Source organism: Acinonyx jubatus, chromosome B2 (genome assembly GCF_027475565.1).
Source record: "Acinonyx jubatus isolate Ajub_Pintada_27869175 chromosome B2, VMU_Ajub_asm_v1.0, whole genome shotgun sequence".
NCBI lineage: Eukaryota > Metazoa > Chordata > Mammalia > Carnivora > Felidae > Acinonyx > Acinonyx jubatus.
In genome coordinates, this window is record NC_069385.1 from 139347207 (window position 1) to 139374412 (window position 27206).

At 41.5% G+C, this 27206-nt stretch overlaps 1 long non-coding RNA gene across 2 annotated transcripts in view; it reads left to right on the forward strand.

The window, feature by feature from the left end:
- The window catches only part of LOC128315703 (uncharacterized), a 446648-nt gene that overhangs the window by 366693 nt on the left and 52749 nt on the right, over positions 1-27206 (forward strand). The gene's annotated exons all lie outside the window — the stretch shown is intronic.

Genomic DNA, 27206 nt, shown 5'->3' on the forward strand with positions numbered 1-27206 from the left:
CACAGAAAATATGAAACTTTGGAATCGTTAATTTTAGGAACTGAAAGTCTTCCGAGAAAAGACCCATTACTTGTGTGTGTGGGGAGCACTAGGTTCATTGAGGACCGGAACCAGAGGGAATCTCTGAATAAGCATGGGGCTTAACGGCAGAAAACTAGGTTCTTACTCAGACTCTGCCATGGTCTTTGACACCCTGGACCAGTCTTTTTGGCCTTCATTGTTCCATTTTAAAATGGGGGGCAGGGGTGAACACTGGGCTAGGTGATCTAGTTTTGATACTTTGTACTTTAGAGTCAGTTCCATGTTTGGATGGGCAAAGAAATAGATCCCAAAAAGAACCTTTAATAGAATTATGGTTGCTCTTAAAAGGGGATCCATTATCAACGGACCCATTACATGTCTTTACATGCTCTTAAAATGGACCCATTACATGTCATTGGTTGACCCTGGACCTCCAAAATTTCTCCATATGAATACCACTAGTGCTCTTATTATATACTATAAAATAGATCCCCATAGTATAAGTATCAGTAAATGTCTTTGAATGTCATGGTCTAAGTACTCCGAACAGCTCAGAGGTAATGAGTGTTATAAAATTGGATCTTATTTGGCCTCTGCCATCCAACCCACTTGCAAAGGTTTTCCAATCAGACGGTGCCATATACCTTCCTTTCTTCGCTTCAGGTCTTCTATGAAACCCCTCGCGTCCTTTACGGACACTCACCTGCGCTGTTCTTTCCTCAGCCATTGAGCACAGGAAAGGAATCCCTGTTATACAGTGGTTTGTCCAGGTCGCACTGTTTCTTTCTCTGGGCTTGATTGTGTCTTTTTACCGCACATTCCAGTATGTCTGGCTCTGGTGACAGCAAGGAAAATAGCCAGTTGGAGTTCTATTCTTCCTGCAGGAGAGACAGATGACTGCGTTCTTTGTCTAGGTGGTTTGGCTGTTATTGTTCTTTTTCTTCACCTGTTATTTTATGAACCTCTTTACTGTAGTTAGCTTGTCTATAGGCTTTCCTTACCAGTAGAACTGATTTAACATGCACCCCCCCCCATCTTTTGTGAGTACATCGTCTACCTCTAGAGAAGTACTTAACCTTATTAATGATGACTTCGATTCCATGACTGTTTAAGATAAGAGGAAAATGGAGATAGTATTCCCTGGAAACACAACCCCAGACCCCGGAGCTTTTAAGGCTGGTTTTTCTATTTTTCTTCTCCGCTTTTAGGGAGCAAATGTGGAACTTAACCAGACAAGAATGATTTCAAAAGTGTCTGCTCAGAAAGTCCAGTGTGAGGCAGAGGCCTGCAAATGACTGAACAGATGTAGCAGGTGTAAACATGTTTCCTTATCTTGGTTCCTGGGTTTTACATCCTCCTCGAAGACTCTCTGTACTGCAGAAAAGGGTTATCGGTACAGATGGTAAACTGCTAAAATGCCCAGAAGGTTCAAACTCATCTGTGCTTTTAAAGAAGGGGAGGAGTGTGTGTTATCTGACTCACAGGTGTTTGGAAGGCTCCAAATTACCTTCAGGTTTTTCAGTCTTAACTTTGCTCGAACAGATGTCTTGGGTTATATGTGGAAGTATCCAGTCCTTATGGTGTCCAAGTGTTTAAAATTGGAAAGAGGGTCCCCGGGAGCAAGGAGGTGGAGTTGAGCTCTTGGCACACGAGCCCCTGCCGTCCTTGCAAATTACGGCTCTGGCCTCTCTCGTCTCTGTGCTGCTGTCACTGATTATTTTCTCTGGCCACTGGATCCTCATTTTCCTGCTTTGCCGAGTTCTTATTGTACGAGGTTTCTGGCACAGACACTCCATTATTCCGGAACCTGAATGTCCCTTGTTCCTGTTTCTGTCTCTCCCAGCCTGTGGTAGCAACGAGTGCAAACAGGCAATGACCACATGCTTCAGGTGTTCAGCTAGAGCAGCTTCTGCGGATCGAGCACCAGAAGCATCCTCTGTTACCACCGAAGTATAGCACAGACGTTTTTTAGCTTCCTCTCCCAGAGCAGGAGACTTTAATCCTCTCTGAAAAAAAAGAGCAAAGCAAAATTAAATTAGCCTAATGTCAGTGCCTGTGACATCACTGCACCTGCTATGTTTGCTCTCCTCCTCTTTCTTCCTTCGGACTTTCAACAAAAAGAAACGTGGCCTCAGAACTGCATTTCCTACAAGGTATCCCATGCGAGTTTTTCATAAGGAATATTTGGGAAAATCCTGTGTAGACAAGGAGTGTGAGAAATCCTGTGTTATATAAAAATCAACATATTTTTTTAAACTCTGGGATTTGGGTCGGGGCATTTAAACATGCTAATTTGTGACTCAAAGTCCTTATAAATATATTATGCAGGACTTCCCACTATTTATTTAACCAAGAGATACTTTTTTTTTTCTTTGTGGAGCATGTCATGAGACAAGTATTCCTTGGACTACACTTTTGGAAATATTTGCTTAGACAAAACAATAAGGCCCAAGAGACCCACATCTAGCTGTAGCCTGCCCTAGGGAGGCTCAACACTCCGTGAGCGGTGTTTTGTTTTGTTTGGTTTTGAAATCATGGGCAAATTGACGTTAGAGGGTTTTCCAGATTGTAATGGATATTTTGGCTAATGTGCCAACATCTCTTTCTCCCCCTCCCTCCACGACTGTCATCATACTCTTTGAGAGGGACTGTCCCCACGTTTAGCACCTGTGTTGAGCTACCTTGTGTCTGTCTTCAAATTCATATTGATACCCTAACCCTTAATAGGATTGTATTGAGAAATAGGGCCTTCACTAAGGTAATTAAGGTTGAATGAGATCATATGGGGGAGGCCCTAATACAATTGGTGTCCTTATAAGAAGAGGAAATTTGAACATTCAAAGTGATGCCAAGAACACAGATGCACACAGAGGAAAAGCCAAGTGAAGGACACAGTGAGAAGTTGGACATCTGCCAGAGAGAGAGGTCTTAGGAGACCTGAGTCTTGGACCTCCAGCCTCCAAAACTGTGAGAAAATCAGTTTCAGGAGCTCAAGCCACCCAGTCTCTCGTATTTTGTTAATGCAGCCATAGCAAACTCCTGCAGCATCCACTGGTCCCTGTACTAGAGTGTCAGGGCAGGCCACCCCATGACCACAGCACAACAAACTTTCAGATAACGCTCACCTCAGCAGTCGGTCTCATGATGTTTTCCCGGACACAAGGACTAGTTCACGAGTGCTCACATAAGCATAATGCTTAGAAATTTGTCTGATGGTGTTGAAACGGGACCTTTCGTTCCTGCTGCACGTGATGGAGCGAAACACGCAGCTTTAGTAGCTGTGGACAGCCATCTTGGGAAGGCAGTCAGAGGACCAAAGACAGAGGAGGCGAACAAGGAAACAGGAAACGTGCATTTGGAGCTGCGGTCAACCCATGCCTTAAAGCTGAGCTTTTCAGTTATGTGCACTAATAAACCTTCTAGACTGCTCAAGCCACATTGTGTTCTTTGCTTCTATTTTCAGTGGGACCCATTCCATTTCATACACGGGTTACACAAGTGAATCAAGGTTCAGTCCCAACCAAAAGGTTCTAGGGTAGGGTCTTAGTGTCCAGACTATTGTGTATCTGACTTATAGTCTCTGAGTTCCTGAACAATAAATTCAGTTTGCATTTCACTATTCTGCTCCATTGCCTCCAGTATCAGGATGTGTGTCCCAAATCATGGCTCTTTTCGGTCTTTTAATTAGCTAGATTTTTAAATGCTCTGTAAAGGATTAAATAGGAAGCTTCAAAGCATGACCCTTTCCACCAGTAAGGAGACTCTTGAAAGCAGATCTGCCTGCAGGATCCTAGGGAATTTCTAATGCTACCAGATATAAGGCTATCAGATAATCTCCTAGTGGACATATTTGGGGTAGGACTCATGGCTATTAAGGGTCAGCCAGCTGTCAATAAAATCCAGCTCTGGAAATATAGAAGATGAGAAAGTATGTCCCATGTAGGCTGTAGGAGCTGAGGCCTTTTCAAGACATTTAATAATATGAGTTCCCAAGACCTTGCTTGACACCTGGTGCTAAAAACACATATTCCTACAGCTTAATTCCTGAGTTTCCATGGGTAAAAATCTGACAAACTAGGTCCCTCCACATTAGCCCCTCTTTCGTTAATACCCTGAACCACCTGTAAGCTTCCCTGAGCTTACAGGCAGAAATAGGTCACTGTTGATGGTAGACTGAGTCAGCTTCTTAAAGGACAATGACATGCTAGCTGGACGTCTTAGATGTGGGCCAACAGTGAGGTCTCCAATGATGATTCGGTGACTTGTTTCATTTCTTGGAAGTGATCACTTAATGATCCTGACTCAGGCTCTGACCTCAGGTGTAGATCAACGGCTAGATATAAAAAATTCAACCAATATTCACTGAATATTTACTATAGGCCAGGCATTAGTCTAGACGAAGGTGTTTAAATCCCATTAAAATAGGATTGTGCATGTGTGTGTGTGCATGCGTATACACATAAAAGAGAAATACAGGTCTGTAACTAAAGTAGAAAATATGTAAGAGAAAGTAGAAGACTGTGATAGTTTTGTACCTTGTCCAGTTGGTTACGGTGGAACCATGTTTCTCAGAATCCTTTTCCTTGTATGGTTCTCAGTTAAAGTTGGCCGGAAATGAAATTTATAGAAGGTTGGGAAGCCCGAAGTGAAGCCACAGCCGTACTACCTGAAGATCATCAGGGTTAGATGCTGTGAGACGTGCCAGGGGATTCTGCCTGGCTCTTCCCTCCCTCTGCTCTGTGTCCATCCGCTCTAGTTGACCATCTGCTCCACTGACTCCAGCAGCCTCAGGTGGACCAACAGAGCAGAGGCAAGAGCCTTCTGTTGGCTTCTGCACCAGCTCTTGTGCGCTGCTCTGCTCTACTCCGGTTGGACATGTTCTCTGCTCAGCTCCCACTTGTTCATGGGCAGCTGTGTTTTCAGAAGGGTTGGGTTAGGACTCTTCTCTGATCTCCCAGTTCTGTTCGCACCCCATTCCTTTTCCGCTTGTCTCACAGTCGTGTGAGGTCTTAGTTCTCTGATACATTCATGTCCATCCTACTCTCAGTGGCACTGCTTCCCTTCCTGAACCACGAGGGATGGAAACACTTTGGCAAAATGCAGCACGGTAGGGGCAGAGAGAGTGTGGGTGGGTAAGGCGTGAACTACAATTGCAAATAATATAATCGGGGGAGTGCTCACCAAGAAGGGGACACGGGAGCAAAGACCTGAGGCGATAAAGAAAATAATTGTCAAATCCTGTCTAAAGTGCATGAACACCATTCAGAGGATAATCAGAATAATAAAAGATCTGGCCCCGAAACACCGCCAACTAAATATCTTATAATACTGCATAAATATAGTAATCTCAAAAAATGGTCTGTGATTTTCTTTCGAGCCGTCTTTTGAGGTTGTATTTTCTTAAACCTTATGGCATCTTGCTGAGGCAAAATCAAGGCCAGAATTGTTCTTTGAGCTTTCAGAAGGCAAAGAGCTCTGTAGGTATGAAGCCGTAAGAATAAAATACCCTCGTTTAGGGACATTGCTTTGCCGACTACTGGAGCTCAGCCATTCAGCCGCGTCTTTTTCCAAAAGCACTCCTCCAGCTTTGTCTTGTGTTTACAAGGGCAACAGTCACAAACAAATACGCGGAGTGTAAGGAAAGCACGGGACCTGCTCCCCACAAGGAGGAAGTGATACAGTGAAGTTTCTCCACTGAGATTTGTGGAGATAAACCTCTCGGCTTCGGAGCGTTAAAGAAAGATCTACACTCACCTGGTGTGTGTGTGAGAGAGATGAAACCGCCTACCAAACCCTGTGCAGGAAGGAGACCCTCGCTCCTGTGTTTGGCTGTCGGCAGCCACAGGGGACTTGGTTTCCTGGCAACCTGCCAGCAGGCTTTCCCTCTGGAAGGTTCGGCTGCCCCTAGGGGGAGCCCATCTTCTATCAGCCTCCAAGGACGCCAGTGTTCAAACTGCTTGTCTTGGGGATGGCAGGCTGGCTCCCTCACAGCACAATCAGAGCATCTGCTGGGAAAAGATTGTTTTGAGGCAGGTATGCATTTAATAAATCGGTATTGCAGGCCTCCTGCGCCAAGGCCGAGCTGACCGCTCACGGGTGATTGGGGACTTGCTTTAGGCTCCAAACCCTGAAGCTAACGGAGAGTCGTTGTCTGTAAACTCATCTCTTTAGATCATGTCAAGTCGCGAACTTCTATCTGATCATCATAATCGGTCTGCAAAAATGTGGTTTTGCAATGAAAAATGCTTGTTCACTTTTAGTTGGATTCTTTTTTAATTTTTTTTTAACGTTTATTTATTTTTGAGGCAGAGAGAGACAGAGCATGAACGGGGGAGGGTCAGAGAGAGGGAGACACAGAATCTGAAACAGGCTCCAGGCTCTGAGCTGTCAGCACAGAGCCCAACGCGGGGCTCGAACTCACGGACCGTGAGATCATGACCTGAGCCGAAGTCGGCCGCTTAACCAACTGAGCCACCCAGGCGCCCCTAGTTGGATTTTTGAAAAAAAAAAACAAAAAAAACAAAAAAAAAACGAGCTATTCGTTAGTTGAAATGGATGTGTAATCATTTTATACATTGTGAGACTCTAAGGCATATGACATTCTGCATGCACACGTGCCTACCTTCAAAGTTGTCTCGTGGAAGCAACGTGCACATTCCAGAAACGAGGCAGACAAGAACCAAGAGTTTCCATTTTGAGAAGTAAAAGCTAAACATGATCTTCTGTGTACATGGGAGGTAACTTAGTAAAGGAAAATGTGTCTCCCTTCAAGTGGTAGGTTCTGGCCCCACATTTCCCTGGCTCTACCGTTACACGTTTAGACCTACTTACATCAGTTCGGGAGCAAGCTCTCCCCACACCTGTGGGGATGCAGCTTAAATTAAGTCAGAAGGGAAGGCCCGAGGGTTGGAATAGGAAAGTACCTACCCTTCCTACACGTGAACTCCTCTGCTGACTTGCCAACTGTTTACAATGGTCCCCATTGACTAAAAAGCTTGGAAAGGAAGAAACCAAGAAATGTACCTGGTACCAAGCCAAGTTCATGGCAAAGTTTCATGATGGGAAGAATCTTACTACTCTGGTCTCCTCCTACCTTTCTGGTTTTATTTTTCAGACATTACTTTATTCTTAAGTACCAAAGACATTTCCGGTATAGGCCAGGACAATAGTCAGTGATTTCAGAGATATCACTCCCTGCATAGAATTAAGGTAAACAAACTTGAAAACACAAGCCAAGAGTCTGGTATTCATCTTTGCAAACATTCAGTTTCACAAAAGCCAGTAAGAAGGCCCAGGTATAATATGAACATCACATAATGTGTGGGTTGTTTTTAAAGCTGACAACACCACTCAGATATAATTTTTCCCAACATCTCACGTCAGTTTGTTCTAGGAAAATATCCCATATTATTCTTTGGTTTCAGAAGTTTCACTGTGCATGTCAATGTCCTATTTTAACAGACTGAAGGTCTGGCCCTTGAACCTACGATAAATACACATAACCTGATTTTGTAATTAGATACATTTCAAATAGCAGTGAGTGGGCATTATTTGCTCTTTTTAAAAAAATCTCTCTTAAGCGCTAGCTTCTCCCCTTCCTTCAGTAATTACTTGACAGAGGACATGAAACCATTCATTTGCCTCCATTGCATTGTCTTTGGAATCCCATCGGACTACCTCTTTACCAAATTACCAAGGACTACGTAAATAAAGTGAGGGCGAATTCTGTAGACAGCAGGAGAGAGGACAGGAAGATGATGTGTGCCCATCCTTTGTAATAAATAAATAAATAAATAAATAAATAAATAAATAAATAAATAAATAGAATAAAGATCTTAAGTTCACAGCTGACTTGAATTTGGAGTTTGTGAGTCTTGCCTTCTGAAAAAACTGAATAGCTTGAATTTCACTTGACATTAGGAAATCTTCCCTCTCTCTTTCTTCTCATTGAGAATTAGCTTTAGCGAAGGGGGAAAAAAAACCACATCTTCCTGATGTTTAATTAGCAAAGGACTGCTCCTGCTAGCCATATTTTATTTTTGAGTTAGTTTATGTCAAAAATACACGTAGAGTAAAAATGCCTTGCCAGTATTAACTTTTAGAAATACAATCATTTCTTATCATTCAGAAGTGTGGCGGCATTAGAAAATACATTCTGAAGGGAACACAAATTAGCTTTACGTTTTTTTTTTCCTACCTTTCCCTAGCTCTTATTTTAATGCCTGCAGTGTTTACAAGGCTGGAATACTGGACGCTTTTTTTTTTCTTTCTCATAATTATTCATGAAATTCAATTAACCTGTCATCAGATGAACAATTATGTTATCCTGGTCTTTCTGCCCCCAACAACTAGACTTCCTATGAGTTATCTGGGTCAAAGTTTCCTCTGATTTTCTTCTAAATTATGTTTTTTATGAAAAAAAAATTACGAAGATATCGAAGCATCATTTTAAACTCTTTATAAAATCGAAACAATTTTCATCAATACTTAAAAAATACATAAACTGATATTCTCAGCTCCCTAAACTAACCCTTATTTTCCACGGTGGTTTTTGCAGAAATCATCCTTAATCTTTGTGCGTCTGATGAAAACGTCCTGGGCTGGTTTGTCACTCCGGTAACATTTTCAGGCACTTTGAAGCCAGAGTCAGAAACCCTTACACACGGTGTCTCTTCAGCCCTGTTGGTTCTCTGGCAGGAATGGCACGTCTGTCTTCTGCTCAGAATGTAGAAAGATATGCTCACCGTACTGTATTACCTAGATATTCCCCTTGCTCTCCTCGGCAAAACAAAAACAAAACAAAAGCCTCAGAAGGAATAAATAAAACTATGGGAAACAGTAAAGGATGAGGGGGAGGAGAGAAGCTCCAAACAAAAAGAATGAAAAGAAATGATGCAGTAGTATAATGGTAGGGGTGTGCATGGAAAAACCGTATGATGGCCTTTTTCCAATCACCGGGGAATAATTTTCCGTTCTCCAGTGAGAGACCTTCTTTGCCCTTTGAAACCAGAGTTGATGTTTACTAATTAATTTATATAGAATGGTCCCTTAGCAACCATTTCAAAGAGGATCTGTTACCTCTACTCTCTGGGTTTAAAGCTACATGTCCTTTTCTAAGACACGGTGTTCGTAGAAGCAAGTGGAATGCAGCCTTGTGCTACAGACAGGTGTCAGGTGGGGCTTATACAACCTTGAGTGACTGAGAAAACGTCGTAGAGGTTCTGACGTTGCGGTTTGGTGTTGAAATAGGCTTTTTCATATCGTTTAATGTGCAGTTATTGTTACACCAGATGGGAAGAGCTTTAAATCACCAAAGAATTATCGTCTGCCGCACTGTCTATGGTTCCTTATTTGCCTGTTGTCGTGTCTCACTCACCCGAATTGTGAAGTCTGCAAGTGCTCTGAGGAAACCACATTCTGTCTGTTGTGTCCACAGCCTCCTCGGCGTCTGGGCCCTGGCACAGAGTAAGCACTCGTTAAACATTTGTAGACTGGGGGGCTCCTGGGGGGCTCAGTCAGTTAAGCATCTGACTTCAGCTCGGGACATGATCTTGTGGTTTGTGAGTTCGAGCCGCACATCGGGCTTGGGGTGCGTGGGTGTCTCAGTCAGTTAAGAGTCTGCCTTCGGCTCAGGTCATGATCTTGCCCTCTGTGAGCTCGAGCCCTGTGTCGGGCTCTGTGCTGACAGCTTGAAGCCTGGACCCTGCTTTGGATTCTGTGTCTCCCTCTCTCTCTCTCCCTCCCCCACTCTCTCTCTGTCTCTCCCCCTCTCTCAAAAATAAATAAGCATTAAAAAAAATAAACATTTGTGGACTGAAGAAATGAATCCATGAATAAAGATGTCTTTCAAAATTTGATAAGGGACAAAAGAAAAAGAGGAATGATATTTAGTAATTTCTCAAATTCCCACTTAAGGGGACTTTTAATGAATGACTACAAGTGCTTTTCTGGGGCTTTGTAAGTTATCATGGAAATTTGGATCTTATTTTCACCACAGTATGTTAAAATGGGATTCTCTTCCAGTGGTCTTATCCATACTTCTTAGTCCTTATGTGTAATATTGTTTTTGGTTTTCGTTTTTTTTAATGTTATCGTAACCCACTTTGGAGGTCCTGGTTGCAAGTCAGTCAGTTGTCTCTCTGGACCAGCCGATTAAGCCCACACTCCCGACCACCTCTTCTGTCGGGCTCTCACGCTCTGTGCCACTATCCGCCTGCCTTCATCACGTCAGGGGAGCAGACAGCTAGAGACAGCCAGTCCTGAACTCCTTACCCTGCCTCGTCCATTGCCTCCCTTGGAAACCACAATAAAGGTGGCTGTCCACTCGCTCCTTCTGCCTCGGAAGCTGTCTGGCTGCTTCCCCTGAGTGGCCCCGAATGGCTCGCTGTGTTCTCTCCAGGGAGGTGTGAGCGTAATAAAAATGTCAGGATGCTTTCTCATTTTCCATTCTTGATCTGTGCCTCGTCTCACCGGACCTCACCCAGGATAGTCTAGTTAGGATCCGAACGCAGCAGCCAGATTCCAGCTGATAGCATCAGCGCTTCAGTCAATGGCTGACCGGAGTAGACGTGCAATGACCCTACCCCCTTCTCCCCAGATCCACGAGCCCTGAGGCTTGTGTTTCATGTGGACTCTCGGGCTTTCCTGACAATATTAAGCTCCATTTGTTCACACTGCTACCTAAATAGCCACTGGGGGCAGGGAGGGGGTGACTTTGTTGCTCAGTCGGTTAAGTGCCGGACTCTTGATTTCGGCTCAGGTCATGATCTCACAGTTTGTGAGTTTGAGCCCCACGTCGGACTCCATGCTGGTGGTGTGGAGCCTGCTTGGGATTCTCTCTCTCTGTGCCCCTCCCCTGCTCATGCTCTTGTGTTCTCTCTCTCAAAAATAAATAAACAAGCTTTAAAAAAATATCCTTTTTTTTTTTTTTTGCTAACTTCTCTCTTTTCTGTCTCCATTTCCTATCCATATTTTCTTCTGCCTCCCAAGTAAACTACTTGGACCTCACCCTAGTTTTCTGCAGCTGCCATAAAGATGACCACAAGAGAAATTTATTCTCCCATAGTTCTGGAGGCCAGAAATCTGAAATGAAGTTGTTGATAGGGCCACGCTGCCTCTGATGGTTTTACAGGGGGCTTCAGTTCAGGGGAGCCTTGCTTACCTCTTCAGTGTCTGGGGCCTCTGGGTATTTTTTTAAGTTTGTTTATTTAGAGAGAGATTGAGAGAGAGAGAGAGAGAGAGAGAGAGAGAGAAGATGGAGAGGAGGAGGAAAAGGGGGAGGAGGAGGAGGAGGAGGAGGAGGAAGAGGAGGAGAAGGAGGAGGAGGAGGAAGAGGGGGAGGAGGAGGGGGAGGAGGAGGAGGAGGAGGAGGAAGAGGGGGAGGAGAGAGAATCCCAAGCAGGCTCTGTTTTGTCAGCATGGAGCCTGATGCAGGGCTCAATCTTACGAACCATGAGACCATGACCTGAGCCAAAATCAAGAGTTGGGCGCTTAACCCACTAAGCCACCCAGATGTCCCGGGGCCTCCAGGTATTATGTGGTTCATGGCAGAACACTTCTGATCTTTGCCTCCATCATCACATTACCTTCTCTTCTGGAGCAAATGTTCTGTCTCCCCCATCTCCCCCTTTTAGGGATGCTTGTTGGATTTTGGGCCCACCCTCATCCAAGATGATCTCATTTCAAGAGCCTTAACTTGCAACCCACAACCCACTAAGGCCCCGAGCCATTGTCTTAGGGTCTGCTTTTGGGGAAACCCAGCTGACAACTTCTCTGTATGCAAAAGATTGTTTTAGAGTAAGTAGGAATCCAAAATCGAGATGCTGGCATCCAAGCCCATCCTTTCTTTTCTCTCAGGAGGCTGCTCTCTGTACATGGAAATATTTTGTTTCTCGATTCAAACTTGGCTTCTATCCAGTCAAAATGACTAAGAACACAAAATTTTATTCTTATCTTTGGATTTTTACAGTCCTTGGAACATTTCTACAGTGATGGGAGAAGCAAACCTCGTAATTCCCCAGAGAACTTGTTCATTGCTTCTCTTTTTCTTCCTCTTCCATATGATGCCCATTTCTTCTGCTGGAGGTGATGGCCATTATCTTTATCAAAGCAATTCACATCTCCACACTGTGCTCACTGATCCAATTTTCACAAAACATATGTATTGAAGCTCACTTATATTTGTAGGTTTCTTTTTCGGGGAGGGGGATGATACAGATATCTAGGGTTTTGAATTGCAGACACCCTTAAATATCATCTTTCAGTTCCTTCATTTCTTAGATTAAAAATAAGTAAATAAAAACGATAGCACGAAGAAAAAACTAGGACCTCTCAATTGATAATTCTGCACAGTGCTATAGATGATGTAGACAATATTAAGTTTTGATTTGCTGCATCCATTTAAATGAATCTAAATTTAGAAAACACACGTGATTTCCCCAATGGAGACTGAGTGTGGTACTGAAAGTAAGTCCCCTTTCTTCACCAAAACCTGAAACCTTTGCTGTCAAGGAGTGACTTTTCCTAACCTGCATCGTAGAATTAACAAGTTCAGTCTAACCATTTTTTATGCATGGGGTCTTCTGCATTGCTTCCTGAATAGTGGGTACTTTTCTCTCTGCCAATAACCCAAAGTAGTCCTATGTAAAAATCTAGCCAAAGCAGCCAACAACTTTCTGTCCACTTCTCTCCAGAAGCTCTGAAGTTTGAACGTCTGGCTAATATGAATTTTCTGGGTCTGAGAGAGAAAAGCTCTTACCAATTAAAGTCTTTATAGACAGGATTTTCTTCATAGATGCTTTGTCTGCTGATATGTTTCCTCTCTTTCTTCTGATATTCCACTGTCCACAGGCAAATCTCTGCCAAATCTTTCAGTCTGATAACCTTAGCACTCTCCCTGAGAACCCCTACCTCTCCTGTTCTAGAAGAGGTCTAATCCCTGTAGCTTTTTTTTTTTTTGTGGCTCTGGAAGAGTCTAGCAAAGCTCAGGTCTGGGATGACTTTTTATCAGTGTTTCCTTCTATTTGGTCATCTTAGACCCCCACAAGCTCAATGTGTGCAGATCAGGTGAGCCCGTACATTTCAACTCAGTATTTAGTCTCTCCAAGTGGCAGACTCTACTTCTACAATGTAGTTACTTATAAAAACAGCTCACAGAGATCAACAGTTTTTCTCAGGGACAGGACAATCTAATTACATATCGGAATGAGGTTTCTACGATTGGTAACCTTCTTTTTCCCCTGCCTTGAATTCTAGAGTTGAAAATCATTTGCCTTTCCCTTGTTCCTCTTAAGGTATGGCCAACATCTCTGATATACCAGTTTTGATTAAATTGTCTTGATTTGAGGTTTCATTTAAAAAATTTGGTTTAGACCCTCATACAAGGCAGGCAGCATCTAGCCTTATAAGTATACCTGGTCTACCATATGCAAGCAATGTTATGGGGTGAATCTCATGTTTTTATGATGAGTTATCACTACATCTTCCACCAGAAAAGCACACAGACACACACACACACACACACACACACACACACACACACACACACACCTTCTTCCCCCAAATATCCCTCCTGATCTGAGAATTCTAAGAGGCGTTCTGCAGGCTCCAGCAAGGTTGTCATACACTCAGAGATAAGGAAAGATACGATTAATTCAGGTGCTATGGCACCATCTAATCAAATGCCTACTTCATGCCCAGCTCCCTTCTCCCAAAAGTTTCAGTAGTGTCCCCTGGACCCTGTTTGCTTTGCTGTTCGCTGCCTTTCCTGGCCAGTCTCAGATATGAAACTAGCCAGTTTCTCCTGGCCAGACTCATACGGGCTGGAGTCTCCCTCACCAGGTCCATTGCAGATAGTAGTTATTCTACTCATCACCTTGGAGTCTGGAGCTGATCTTGTGTGCACACTATATGCAATTCAACACTGTCTTGGGGCATCTCTCCACCTACTTGCTATTTTGAGCTTCCCAGGAATCACCCACACTCCTCAACCAGATGGGAATACCTATAATGAGAAGCAAGTGTAAGTATCTCACTGTGACATCACTTAGAAAGTTCAGGTCAGTTGGGGTGCATGGTGCCACGGAGGAAGGGTGTGGACACAGGTGAAGGATGGGGCTGAAGTGGAGGTGCCAGACCAAGTGCTTGGGTACCAAGAAGGAAATAGGGACTTAACCCTCAGGGCATCGTGGCACCGGTGGAAATGCTTTAAGTAAGGTACAGCACGATATCTTTGCCCAATATACCGAAGCATGTCTGAACTTGGAAATCCTAACCCGCTCCTTTTAGGTAGGTCACTTCTCCTTGGAAACAATGTCAATGAAGGTCTTCCAGAAACATCTCTAATCAGTATCAGACAAATACCCATCAGGTTCTTTGTGCGAGGGCTCTGTAGGGTGCTATTAAGATGATTGAAAACTGGACTGTGCATTGGGCCAACACTAATCTTGCCTTGGCCAATCACATCATGGCGGTCTTCACTGCTTCTCTCAGCTGTTAGCTCAGCAGAGCTGATCACCTGAAGCAAAAGAAGTATTGCAACCCAAACTGTGAAATCCCAGATTGCAATCACACCGTGTTTTATCTACGTCAAAAGCTGCTGGTAGTGATTAATGCTCATTTAGTTTTAGTCGTGCCTGAAGAACAGACACGGCCAGACATTTTGCCTATAATGTATGTGAAAATACACCTCGTAATTTAAAAGCTATTTTGGCATGCTGCACTAAACAGAGTGGAGGAGACACCTGAGAGACAACACAGTGATCATTTCTATTCTAAGAAACAGAAGGAGGGTAACTAATTTTAAAATTGTTTTAAAATAATTGTATTTACATATTATTGCATATTATACACAGGTATTATATATATATAATATGCATATATATAATATACATATATATGCATATATACATGCATACCTTTTTTGAATCTCAAGTCCTCATCTATAAAATGAGGATTATGATGCTCAAATCAAATATTGGTTCTAAAGATGAATTAATTATATAAGTATTATGCTTACCACAAGGCCAGGCAGATAGGAGGAATGAAATTACAGTGAGTTTCCTGTTCAGAACACTTAAGCATCAAAGCCAAACACACAGAGATTTACACATGTGAAAAATTGAGAATACGTATTTTTCAATGATCGGTAGAGAAAAACCAAGAATCATGTGTGTTTTTCTAAGTGGAAGGGTCCAAATTTGTTAACAGTACATCACGGCATAAAAAATAATTCAGTTAATTTCTAGTCTTTCTCTGCTCTTACCATAGCATATTTTATACCATCTGTAAGTATCTAGAAACTTCTATTTCATTTTTGTTCTCAAAATTTTAATTCCAGTTATGATTAGGTCCAGGTCAAGAAACAATCATCTATCTTTTTTAAAAAAATTCGATAAATACATTTCATGATTTTTAACTATTTTCAAGTTTGCTTTTATTTTATTTTTGGAGTCTAAGTTGATATATGCAAATATTTAATATTCAAGGTTATAAATGATTTATTATTATTATCACATGGGCTATTACAGGGATTAAGGAGAACTTCAGATTGTTTTAAGCTCTTCCCCTCAAGAGATAGAAGTTCTTGTCCCCTCTCCTTGAACCTGAGTAGACTCCGTGACTGCTTCACAAAGTGATGATAGCAGAAGGAATCTCGCTCCCTTTTTCAGGTGCAGGGCTTAAAAATCTAGCCCTGTCCACTTCCTCTACCCTAGAATACTGTCTCCAGGGACCCTGAACCACTGATCTAATAACTACCATAGATCTGCCATGTTAGAGAGGTCACTTACAGGTACTCCAGATGACAGTCACAGTTGAGCCTAGCCTTCCAGCCATCCCTATCAAGACACCAAACATGTGAGTGAAGTCTCCCCTTCAATCTTCTACCCACCCCATCCACCAGCTGAATACCATCAATCACTTCCATCAATGGAGAAGAGTGGTCAGTTCAGCACCACCAGCATTCCTGACCCCCAAAACTGTGGGATCTAATAAAGGGGGATTGTTTTAAGCCACTAATTTTTGCAGGTAATTTGTCACATACCAACAGGTCACCAGAACACTGAATTCACAGACAGGGAAACAGAGTGTGTTTCTTGCCCTAGTGGGTATGGTTAGTGTGGATTCAGAGGATAGTTGCGAGCTCCAGTAAACTGTAATGGATGAAGAGACTTCAGAAGAAAACTATAATACTTTAAACAACTAAGATAATTTTATAAGTATTTGTTGATCTTACCCAAACCTGGGAATATTTCATGTTCCATGTTGATTTAAAAATCCAGTTCTTCTCTGGGCACCTGGGTGGCTCAGTCAATTAAGCATCCAACTTTGGCTTAGGTCATGGTCTTGTGGTTCGTGAGTTTGAGCCCTACATTGGGCTCTGTGCTGACAGCTCGGAGCCTAGAGCCCGTTTCTGATTCTGTGTTTCCCTCTCTCTCTGCCCCTCCTCTGTTCACAGTCTGTCTCTCTCTCCTTCAAAAATAAACATTAAAAAAACTAAAAATGCGGTTCTTCTCAAAAGTCATTTTATAGGAGGTTTTTATGGATATGTGATTCAAATGTCTGAAATTCACTTGTGAAGCTATAGATGTGATATGTCAACATCACTTTTATTTAAGTTGTAAGGTATTTTTGAAATAAGTATCGTTATAACAGGTCCAATCTAATACTGTTTTCTGGTATTACTGTGCTTCAGACATGAGTAACCAATGTTTCGTGAAACACCAGCTACTATTTGTGATGCAGCTAAAATACTTCTTACACTTAGAAAATGAATATTAAAGGAGAATAAACAATATAGGAATTACAAATGGGGGCACCTGGCTGGTTAGTCAGTTAAGTGTCCAAATCACTGTCAGTCTGAATCACTGTCAGTGTGGGCTCAAGCTCCACATTGAGCTCTGCATGGGGTGTGGACCCTGCTTAAGTTTCTCTCTCTCTCCCTCTCTCTCTCTGCCCTTCCCTCCATCAAAAGAAAAAAAAAGAATTACAAGTGAAGAATACAAGAATTACTTAGGTCTGGGGTACCTGGGTGGCTCAGTCAGTTAAGTGTCTGACTTTGGCTCTGGTCATGATCTCACAGTTTGTGAATTCGAGCCCCGTGTCAGGCTCTGTGCTCACAACTCAGAGCCTGGATCCTGCTTCGGATTCTGTGTCTCCCTCTCTCTCTGCCCTTCCCCTGCTTACACTCTGTCTCTGTCTCTCAAAAAGTAAATAAATGTTAAAAAAAATTAATAAAAGAATTACTTAGGTCTGCTGCTGCTGACTTAGGTCAGATACTTAGGGACACTTAAAAGCAGTTAAAATAAATGGCAAATGGAAGAGCCTGGGTGGTTCAGTCGGTTAAGCATCTGACTCTTGATTTCAGCTCAGGTCATGATCTCACGGGTTCATGAGATCAAGCCCTGCACGTCTGTGCTGATGGCTCAAAGCCTGCGTGGGGTTCTCTCTTTCTCTCTCCCTCTCTCTCTGCCACTTGCCTGCTCACGCTCTCTCTCAAAATAAATAAACTTAAAAAATGGCAAATGGGCTCCTTGCTTGAAACCTCCTTGTTAATCACGTTCCCAGCTTCTGTTGATCATCCATCCTTCTCTTCTCTACATCTGCCAAGGGTTGGAGCATTGCATCTATTCTCAGGGCTATCTCCATAAAACAGAAATTTGAACCATAAAATATGCATTGGAAGAAACCCATTACATTTCCAATCCTGACCTTTCTGCTAAGTTTCAGACCTGTATTTTCAATTGCATAAAACTATGTCCATCTAGATAATCCTCTAATAGCTCCAACCAAACATATCCAAATGAAAACAAAAGGGCTCATTATGTTCAACTGCATAATCATTCAAATATATCAAGGTAGAAACTCTAGAGTCACTTTTATCTCCCTTTTCCCTCATCCTCATCCTATAGATAATTGAACTTCGTCCTGTGATTTCTATCTGTGAAACATTGCTTCTATTCTGCCTCACACCTATATTTCCACACAGTTTAGATTCCCATCAGGTATTCCCTACATTTACACAATAATCTCTCATTTCTCTTTTAAGGAAAATTGCTTTGATATTTGTTGTTGAAAACACTGTCCAAGAGGAAGCAAAGTTGAGCGAGAAAAATGGTTTTTTTCAATGTAATGCCAGAAAAAGCTATGTCCCATCTGAGAAAATAGCACGCATCCTCCATTTTGAGAAATTTCCTGTGAAAATGTTTAAAGTAAAAATTTGTATTAAATTATAGCATAAGTACAGAAGTGTGCAACATTTTAAGTGTGAAATTCAGTAAATTTTCAAAAAGCGAACTCATTTGAGTAACCACCACACACACACAAAACATTCTAGAATTCTCCAAGACCCTGTCATGCTCCCTACCCTAAGGTAACTACTTATAAGACTTCTATACTATCAATTAATTTCACACAGGGTATGAACCCGTGACACTGAGATCAAGACCTAAGCTGAGATCAAGAGTTGGACACTTAACTGACTGAGCCACCCAGGCACCCCTAAAGGCTATTTCTTAACTCCTTGATCTTACTTGTGAATTTTCCTACTTCTCAAAATGTTATTTTCTTCCATGCCTTGCAATTTTCTAGCAATAGTTTGAAACAAAACTCAGCTTCTATTATCTCTGTTAAATTTCCCCTGGCAAAGTAAATTGTGTTGCCTGAAGTGCATTGATGACACTTTTTCACGTCATCTATTAAATTCATTCATGTCACTGTTTCCTCTGCTAAACTGAACTCATCAAAGGCAAGGACTGCATTTCATTTGTCTTTGTACCAGTACCTAGTGCAATTCTCACAGCTAAGCAAGAGTTTAAGTATTACTTACTGACTGAATGATGTGCCCCAATATCTAATCCTAGTCAGTTCCTGTGCCAAGACACACAAAAATAAAGAACTCCAGATGCCCTTCAGGTTTTAGAGAGTCTCAGGGTTCTCTGGTATCCAAAATAAACTAAGAGTGCTGACAACAAATACGCTTTAAATCCCACCTTTGAAAAAACATCTAAAAAAATTATTGGTGTGTTTCTAAGCCTCTTGTAGTTAGGTTAGCAACACTTGGTGTGTTTTCTATAGACCAATGATGTCAGAGTCATGTACAGTGATAGATCAGGCTCCCTCACCAGGGCCTGAACCCAGTCCTTCTGAATTAGACAAAAGGGGACTGAGAGTTTGAATTTCTGACAAGTGTCCAAGATGAGACTTATGGGCATTAATGTTTGAGATTTATGGACCCAGAAATGGCCTTTTGGTCATCCTTTTCTTTCTTTCTTTCTTCCTTCCTTCCTTCCTTCCTTCCTTCCTTCCTTCCTTTCTCTCTCTTTCTTTCTCTTTCTTTCTTTCTTTCTTTCTTTCTTTCTTTCTTTCTTTCTTTCTTTCTTTCTTTCTTTCTTTCTTTCTTTCTTTCTTTCTTTCTTTCTTTCTTAGCTGAAATATGGTCCCTGCCCTTAAGGAGCTTATATTCTGGGTTTTTTTTTATGTTTATTTATCTATTTTGAGAGAGAGAGAGCGAGTGAGCATGTACATATGCATGAGTGGGGCAGGGGCAGAGAGAGAGGGTGAGAGAGAATCCCAAGCAGGCTCTGCACAGTCATCACAGAGCCTGACTTGGGGCTCGATCTCATGAACCATGAGATCATGACCTGAGCCAAAATTAAGAGTTGGACACTTAACCGACTGAGCCACTCAGGTGCACCTTTGGTCATTCTTTCAAATGGAAGTCCTCATCTTTGGGCAGAGATGTTATCTAGTGGGGATTATGGCTTTAGAATCTCTTCCTGACTTCCATTCCCTCTGAGAGGATCTCAAGTCATCTGAAGGTAAGATTCCAGAATTAGAACAGTCTGAAAGCTTTAGCAGCAGGCAGTTTCCATTGAAAACAGAGCATATATAAGACTGTATAAGAGATCAGGATAAGGGGAGACATGAAGGAAAGTATGTTTCTATTATTGTTGTGAAAATTCTCCATATTGGATATCAACCTAGGGCCAAAGGGTAGACGGCTCTTTCCTTCGTGTTCATCCTACTTTAAGCATTATGTTTCCACCTGTGGTGTCATGGAAATGTTCCAGAAATTGACATTGATGGCTATATTTCTATTGCAAGCGAAGTTGAAGACCAGTCTCTGAGGGTCGTGGCTGGCCATTTGCAGTGGCCCATATGAAAGAGGAAGCAGTTAAGTGTAGTTCTTCCCATTCAGGGAACAGTGGCCATCTGAATTCTGTGACATACTGAGGTATAGAAACCTTTGTCTCATATATTTTTTTCCAAACCTAGAGTGGGAAAACCCATTTCTTGCCCTCATTCTGCCTCAACAATGTGAGCCACTCTATTATGCCCCAGAGCTTTGTGATTAGAAAGGCCCCTTGTTGTTTGGCATGCCCAATGAGTTAATGGCAGAGGTCAGTCTGTGATGCTGAAATGCTGATCTGTAGGAAAATGGTGAGCACTCAGCTGACTTACACACAAACAAAGTCAGAAAAAAGTAAAACCCCTCCATAACCCTGAGTAGAATGCAAAACAGAAGAATATTTCAGCCTCACTTACTTTTGATGAGATGCTGTTTTATTTCTTCATTGTAAATATCTATGTCCTTTTTAGCTTCCTGAAGTTTGGTTGCTCATAGATGGATATATAGCAGCAAAGAAGGAGAAAATTGCTGAATTTGGAACCACAGAGTTGCTCAAATTATTGGGAGAATGTAGTCCCTGGGACATATGCTGAGACAGTAAGGGCTGATCCATTTCCAGATGGAGCTCTCACACCAAAACCACAGAAGGACTGTGAATTTGATTTCACAAATAACAAAGCCTCATTTCAAATCCAGATGCCTAAGGATTCTGTTCCAAAACAGATTTACAAGAGGGCCAACAAAGACCATGCAATAAAATGTTTTCTAGGCAAAGACCATGTAGGAAGATGCATAAGAATTCCTGCTACTAAAGACTACTCATTATTCTCAAGTCAAATTACTCCATGACACGAGAGCAATGCTTCCATTGCTAGTTGAAGAAATACACTGAGAAAAACAATGACAGTTCTTTACAGACAGGTGATATCAAGGCGCCAAGAAAAGATGCAGCTTTCCTGAAAGTCCTCTCATGTTCTGGGTATGATTGAGCTTGGTGATAGCCTAGCAATGTAGCCTGCATACTTCCCTATATATTAAAAAGATCCCCCTGGGACTGGCAGACGTTAAAGAGTGGTGAGCATGAAGGCTAGAAGTTTACCTAAAGCAACTGTATAGCTTAAAATTCCTAGAACGTAATATGTCTGTAAGGGTGAGAGACCCTAATGCTCATGAAATCATGAATTGCCTAAGGCCAATTCCGGACAAAATTTGCTCACGTGGAATGATATTAATATTTGCTCACAGTAGACTCTTAGTTCTCAAAATATTGTGAAAGCAAATATGTCAGAGGCACTGGAGGCAATTCTCTGATCACTGACACAGTATTCATCTTAGCAAAGGTATGATAGAATTTGAAATTAATTTGTTAATTCCATATGTGAAACAAAGATGAGGAGTCTAATATGAGTCCCAGCTGCAGTCAGTTGGAATATAAAGCTGCATAATGGATCATTTGATGCCTAATGTACATCATAATCATTACTCACTGGCATGGTGTATGCAGTGGTTCTCAACCCCGGTGGCACATGCTGGGAAGCTTTAAAAATTACAGACCCCTCCTCCACCCCATATTCTTATTTGAAGGTCTGGAGTGTGCCTTGTCCCTCAGCATTGCTTTAAAGCTTCCCCAGCGTATTCTAATGGACTGCAGGGGTTTCAGACCACTAAACCCTTGGCCTAGGCCATTATTTCTCAACTTTAGCTACTCATTAAAATTACCTGAGAAACTTTTTAAAAACCCAAATGTAGCCTGGGACCCATTCCAGACCCACGAAATCAGAAGGCGGGGGCACTTCGGGTATAGATATCTTTTAAAGTTTGCCTACATCATTCTATTTTGCAACCAGGATTGAGGGCGAGCTCCCTCACAAGACAGGTTAAACACATTTTAGAAGCTTTCTAATTTCAAAACTATATGGTAAGCTCTATCTTGCAAAAAGAGCCTTTCTTGCTTTTCAGGAATCTAATAATTAATGAATATCACACACATGTATACACATATGTATGAAGATATATGTATAAAATACATCTTTATCATGGATTGGAATATGGAGGATATAAAAGAAAAAGGCATGTCTTGCCTTGAAGAAGTAGTGAAAGGATTACATTGAACTTCTGTTTCAATCAGAATTCCAATATCACAAAAATATTGGCAGAAAAGCCACTGGAGCTTTTTTTTTTTTTTGTAATTCATAAAACTGGGACAGATGATTCTTGTCTCAGGTTCTGTGAGTAGAAAATGTCTCCTCCAGGAGATACTGTCATTCAGCTGTTCAAATCCTAACGTGCTTAAAAAACGCTGATGTGCTAGATGTTCTTTCCTTTCCAAAGGAGTTGGTTATGAAACATCTAAAAATGAAGCTTGAAACAAAAGAGAGAGTTAACTTATAATTGCTCTGTTGAAGCATTTTGTGCAAATCTTGGCAGTTTGGTGACTCCATTTGAAAATCTCAAAATTTGAAAGTCAGCAATTCTTAGGTGCGGGGAATTATTATGTTCAAGGACTGTCACTGTATTTGCAAATGCCAGGTAGGTTTTGAACCAATGAAAGAATGAATAAAAGACCTTTCATTTATATTGTTTGTACCAAACATGTCACTAGGTGCTTTAAAAAAATTATATGTATATATATACGTATATATATATAATTTGAGAGAGAGAGAGTGAGCAAGGGAGAGGGGCAGAGAGAGAGAAAGAGAGAGAGAGAGTCTCAAGAAGGCTACACACTCAGTGCAGAGCCCGATGTGGGGCTCAATCCCATGACCCTGGGATCGTGACCTGAGCCGAAATCAAGAGTCAGACTCTCAACCAGCAGAGCCACACAGGCGCACCACTAGGTGATTTTACAATCTTTTTTCCTATGGTAAAATACTGATGGCATTTCTATGATTCCATAATGTATCATACATGTCTAAAAAATGATAAAACAGATGCTCCTAGAAGTTAAGGAACTTTCTCAAAGCCGAGCTACAAGGTATCACAAAGTACTGGTCTTATCTCAGGTCACTTGCTGCTTGAAGGGCCAATTTTCATCAATACCTCCAAAAAATTTTTTTTTCAGTGAGAAATAAAATTCTTATTTCCTCCCTCTCTACATAGGCAACAATTGGTAATGGCCTTGTATACTTCGGTTCAATTGGTTGTTAATACACAACATGGTGTTCGTTAGCCAGGACTCAAGGGACTGTGAACTTCTGCTAGGACTGATTATTTTACTGTTCTAGTTTCTGTTGAATCTTCCTAATCTCTGCCTTAGTAGGTACAAGATGGGAAATAAGACAGATTTCTGCTTTGGTGAGTTAATGCCTTCTGAGACTTATCATCATTGGGAAAATCAGGTGCCATTGTAAAATACTATAGAATAGAAAAGGTCAATGTTTAGGGGTCATTTACTAGTTCTTTCTAAAAGCAGTGCTCAGAAATAAAAAGTTGATCTAGGCATCAAATAAGTGGGTGGTGTTGCATCGAGGACAGAAGCCAAGGTTAATTTGTTTGTTTAATTTTCTATGTCCTTAGTGCACAGTAACATGCCTTCCATGGAGCAGGCATATGGCAAAGGTATGTGGCAATGAACGATGAAGATTTGAATGTTTATAACATTGCCTGCCTACATCACCTCTGTTTCTCTATTCTATTTTTTATTTTAATCTCAGATATAGATATAGATAGATGCATATGTACAGAAATGCAACATTATGGAGGGGAAGAAAAAGTTCTTGTTCTTGTTGAAGTCTGTTACCATGGAGAAAAATCTTTGTTCTGATGGGGCTTATATCAGAGATTTTAAAGGAAGTCTTTCTAAGTTTGAGCAAAGGATAAAGGCGATCACCTGAGAATAGCTATGCAATTCTGGCAAAGCCTCTTCTGCTGATCCTTGTCCATCCATACCATATTAGTTTCCTATTGCTGCTGTAACAAACTATCAACAAACTGTGGTGTCCATAACACAAATTTATTATCCTACAGTCTGTGGGTCAGAAGTCCAAGATGGGGCTTACTGGGCTAAAATCAAGGTGTTTCCAGGGCTTTATTCTTTTTTGGAGGCTTCAGTGTAAAAATCTGTTTCCTTGCTTTTTCCAGCTTCTAGAGAATGTCATTCTTTGGCTGCTGTTCTTTCCTCCATCTTCACAGACAGCAGCATTACATCTCCCTGCCCCACTTTCCATGGCTACATTTCTCTCTGACCACAGTCAGGAGGGGTAGAGGTTACATGGGGTCTGTCTGAATAATTCAGAATAATCTCTGCATCTCAGGGTCCTTAACTTAATCACATCCACAAAGGGGTAACATATCCTTAGGTTCCAGGAATTAGGATGTGGTTGTATGTGTGTGTGTGTGTTGGGGGGGTGGTGTGAGGGGCAATATTTTGCCTAACACACCCACTCCCTATCCTGTGCCCTCTCTCCTCTCTTTTCAAATCTTTTAAAATTTGCTGTGATGCCATGAGGAAGACTAGATGTTTGCTGCAGCCAAGAGTGGGATTATTGGTAAAATGAATTCCTAAGTATCTTCTTAGTGATGTACACTTTGGAAACTGTGGGAAAGTTTGAAGAGTGAAAAGTCCCAGAGTCCCAAAGACTCTGTTGTCACTACCAAGTAGTTGTAATTGTAGTTGTAACTACCAAGTGGAGAGGAGAAAAGTGGAAGGGATGATCAAAGAGCTTCTGAGGAATAGACATGGTCACATGGCTCCCAGAAAGGAAGGAGCAAGAGAAAAACCTTCCCTGATCTATCCTCTGAAGACAGGGGATAGATCTGCCCCCTAATTTTGAGGCTGCATGGAGAGAGTAGCCCACTCTTCTTTGCAATGGTGGGATATCATCCCAGGGTGGTCCTCAATGCTTCAGATACTTGACAAGACTTATCCCTCCAAAATTAGAGTGAAGTCTAAGGAGATTCAGAGTAAACAGAAACCACACCTCTCTTTTCTCCCCCAGGTTAATCTTCTTCCCAAACCGCATTTGTAAAATTACAAGGACCTACTTACGGCTCTGCAGTGATGGCCAATAAAGCAGACCTGCATTCAGAGAGAGAGAGACAGAGACAGAGACAGAGAGAGAGAGAGAGAGAGAGAGAAGGAGGAGGAATTGAATTAAATGAACATACAGTAAGCCCCTACTATGTCTTAGACTCTCCATATATTTTATTTCTTCTAAGTTCTTGTATTTTTTATGAGTCAAATATTGAAAAATCTCTGCTTTATAGGGTAGAAGCCTCAGGTTGGCCAACATATTTGAGCAGCAGCAGTGAGAGATTTGAATCTAATTTCTGTGTCTTGAAAGCCCTGTTCTCTCCTCTGCCAGACACTAGGCAGCAAAGTATGCATTTGCTGAACATTTATAATATAGACTGACATTCAGGTAGGCAACAATGAATAGTTACTCACTCTTCTTAACACTGCTTTTGTTAGCATTTTAGAACAGTATTTGGACATAGAACATACTCAGTAAATGGTAGCTGTTGTTATTTATAGTATTGATCAAAATTACAATGAAAACCATCCTTACTGCTCATTAGAAAAGCAGCTGCAGTATATTTACTTTAACCTCTTTTTTATTCAGCTTATTCAGTGGTGCAACTATTAAGGTCTGGGGATTAGTCTTGAAGGGAGCACAAATTTCAAAGGATATGATTTTGGACCTCAAGACCTAGATGGTATATCTGAGGATTACACAATGTAAAAAGTAGCTAGAAGAAAGGTAAAATATGATAAATGTCATAAGGGTCATGGTACAAGGAGCTATCGTAATATCTCACCAACGCATTCAGAATAGATGTTCATTTAATAGTATTTGCTTGATTATAGGCTATGACATATTTGCATGATTTGGTAAAAATACCAATAAAGATATGGAAATAGTCACAGGCAGAAGCTAGAGTAGACAGAAACAGACAGCTGATTAATGAGATTTCCTGGTGTTCTCATTGCCCATATGTTGGAATGAGTCATCATAATTAGTGACAATCAGGAGAGAAAATTTCAGATCACTGCAATCTTTCTGAGCCTAGTCAGTTTCCTAAACTAAGATCACTTTGCAAAGGTAAATTTTATATAGTAGATGGGTTGTAAAAATGGCTCTAAACGTCCACTTCTCTTTATATCCCTTTGCTATATATGTGACTTGCATCTCTTCCTATCAAGATATGGGCTCTATTTCTCCAATCCTTGGTATAGGCTGATGCTGTGGCTTGTTTTGACCAAAAGAATGCGGCAGAAGTCTGTTCATGTCCAAGAAGCCTTAAAGAACTCCATTTGCTTTCTTGGAAAACTGCCACCCCATGACATCAAACACAGATCACATGGAAAAAGTTGAATCTGTCCAGGTGTTTCAGATGAAGGCCAAGATATGTGAGAGCATCCAACCAAGAGCAAGAAAGAGGACTCTCAGACCAGCAGATGAACACAGGCCACTGATAGAACCACAGCAAGCTCAGTCAGACCAGTAGCACTGATTAATCGACCCACAGACTCATGAAAAAAAATGGTTGTTATTTTAAGCCACTAAAATACTGGGATGGATTGTTACACAGCAATAACTAACTGAGGCAACATATATAATATTCAACTTTTTTTTTTCATGAGCAAACGGTACGGGTGATAGAGGGTAACCTCTGCTTCTCTAAACACAAAAGTAATGGTGTGGGCCTGAAAAAATGTACAGTCTATTGAATATCTTCCATTAGACAAAGATGTAGTAAACTTGGGGGTAAGCAGTACTTTCTGGTATGTAAAGGTAATCTTTCTCTCTTATGAACAAAGAAATTTTTGGAGAAATAATCACACACTATGTCTCTGAAAAGGGAAGTCAGAATACTGCCTTCAGCCATGATGTATGAACAGATTTATCCTTATACCATAAAAATCTATAAAAGCTGAACAAAGCTAGAAAAAAAATGGGCAAAAATATATAAAGCAACTATTTCAGACATTAGACAAAAAATAAAGCAGGCAGCAAAGGCAGGGTGGTGACCCTGAGAGAAGGAAGCAAACAAGGCAAGCACTATGATCATCCCAGGTTTCTGCCTGAAGTTGCTTTCTAGACCATAAGACAGAGGG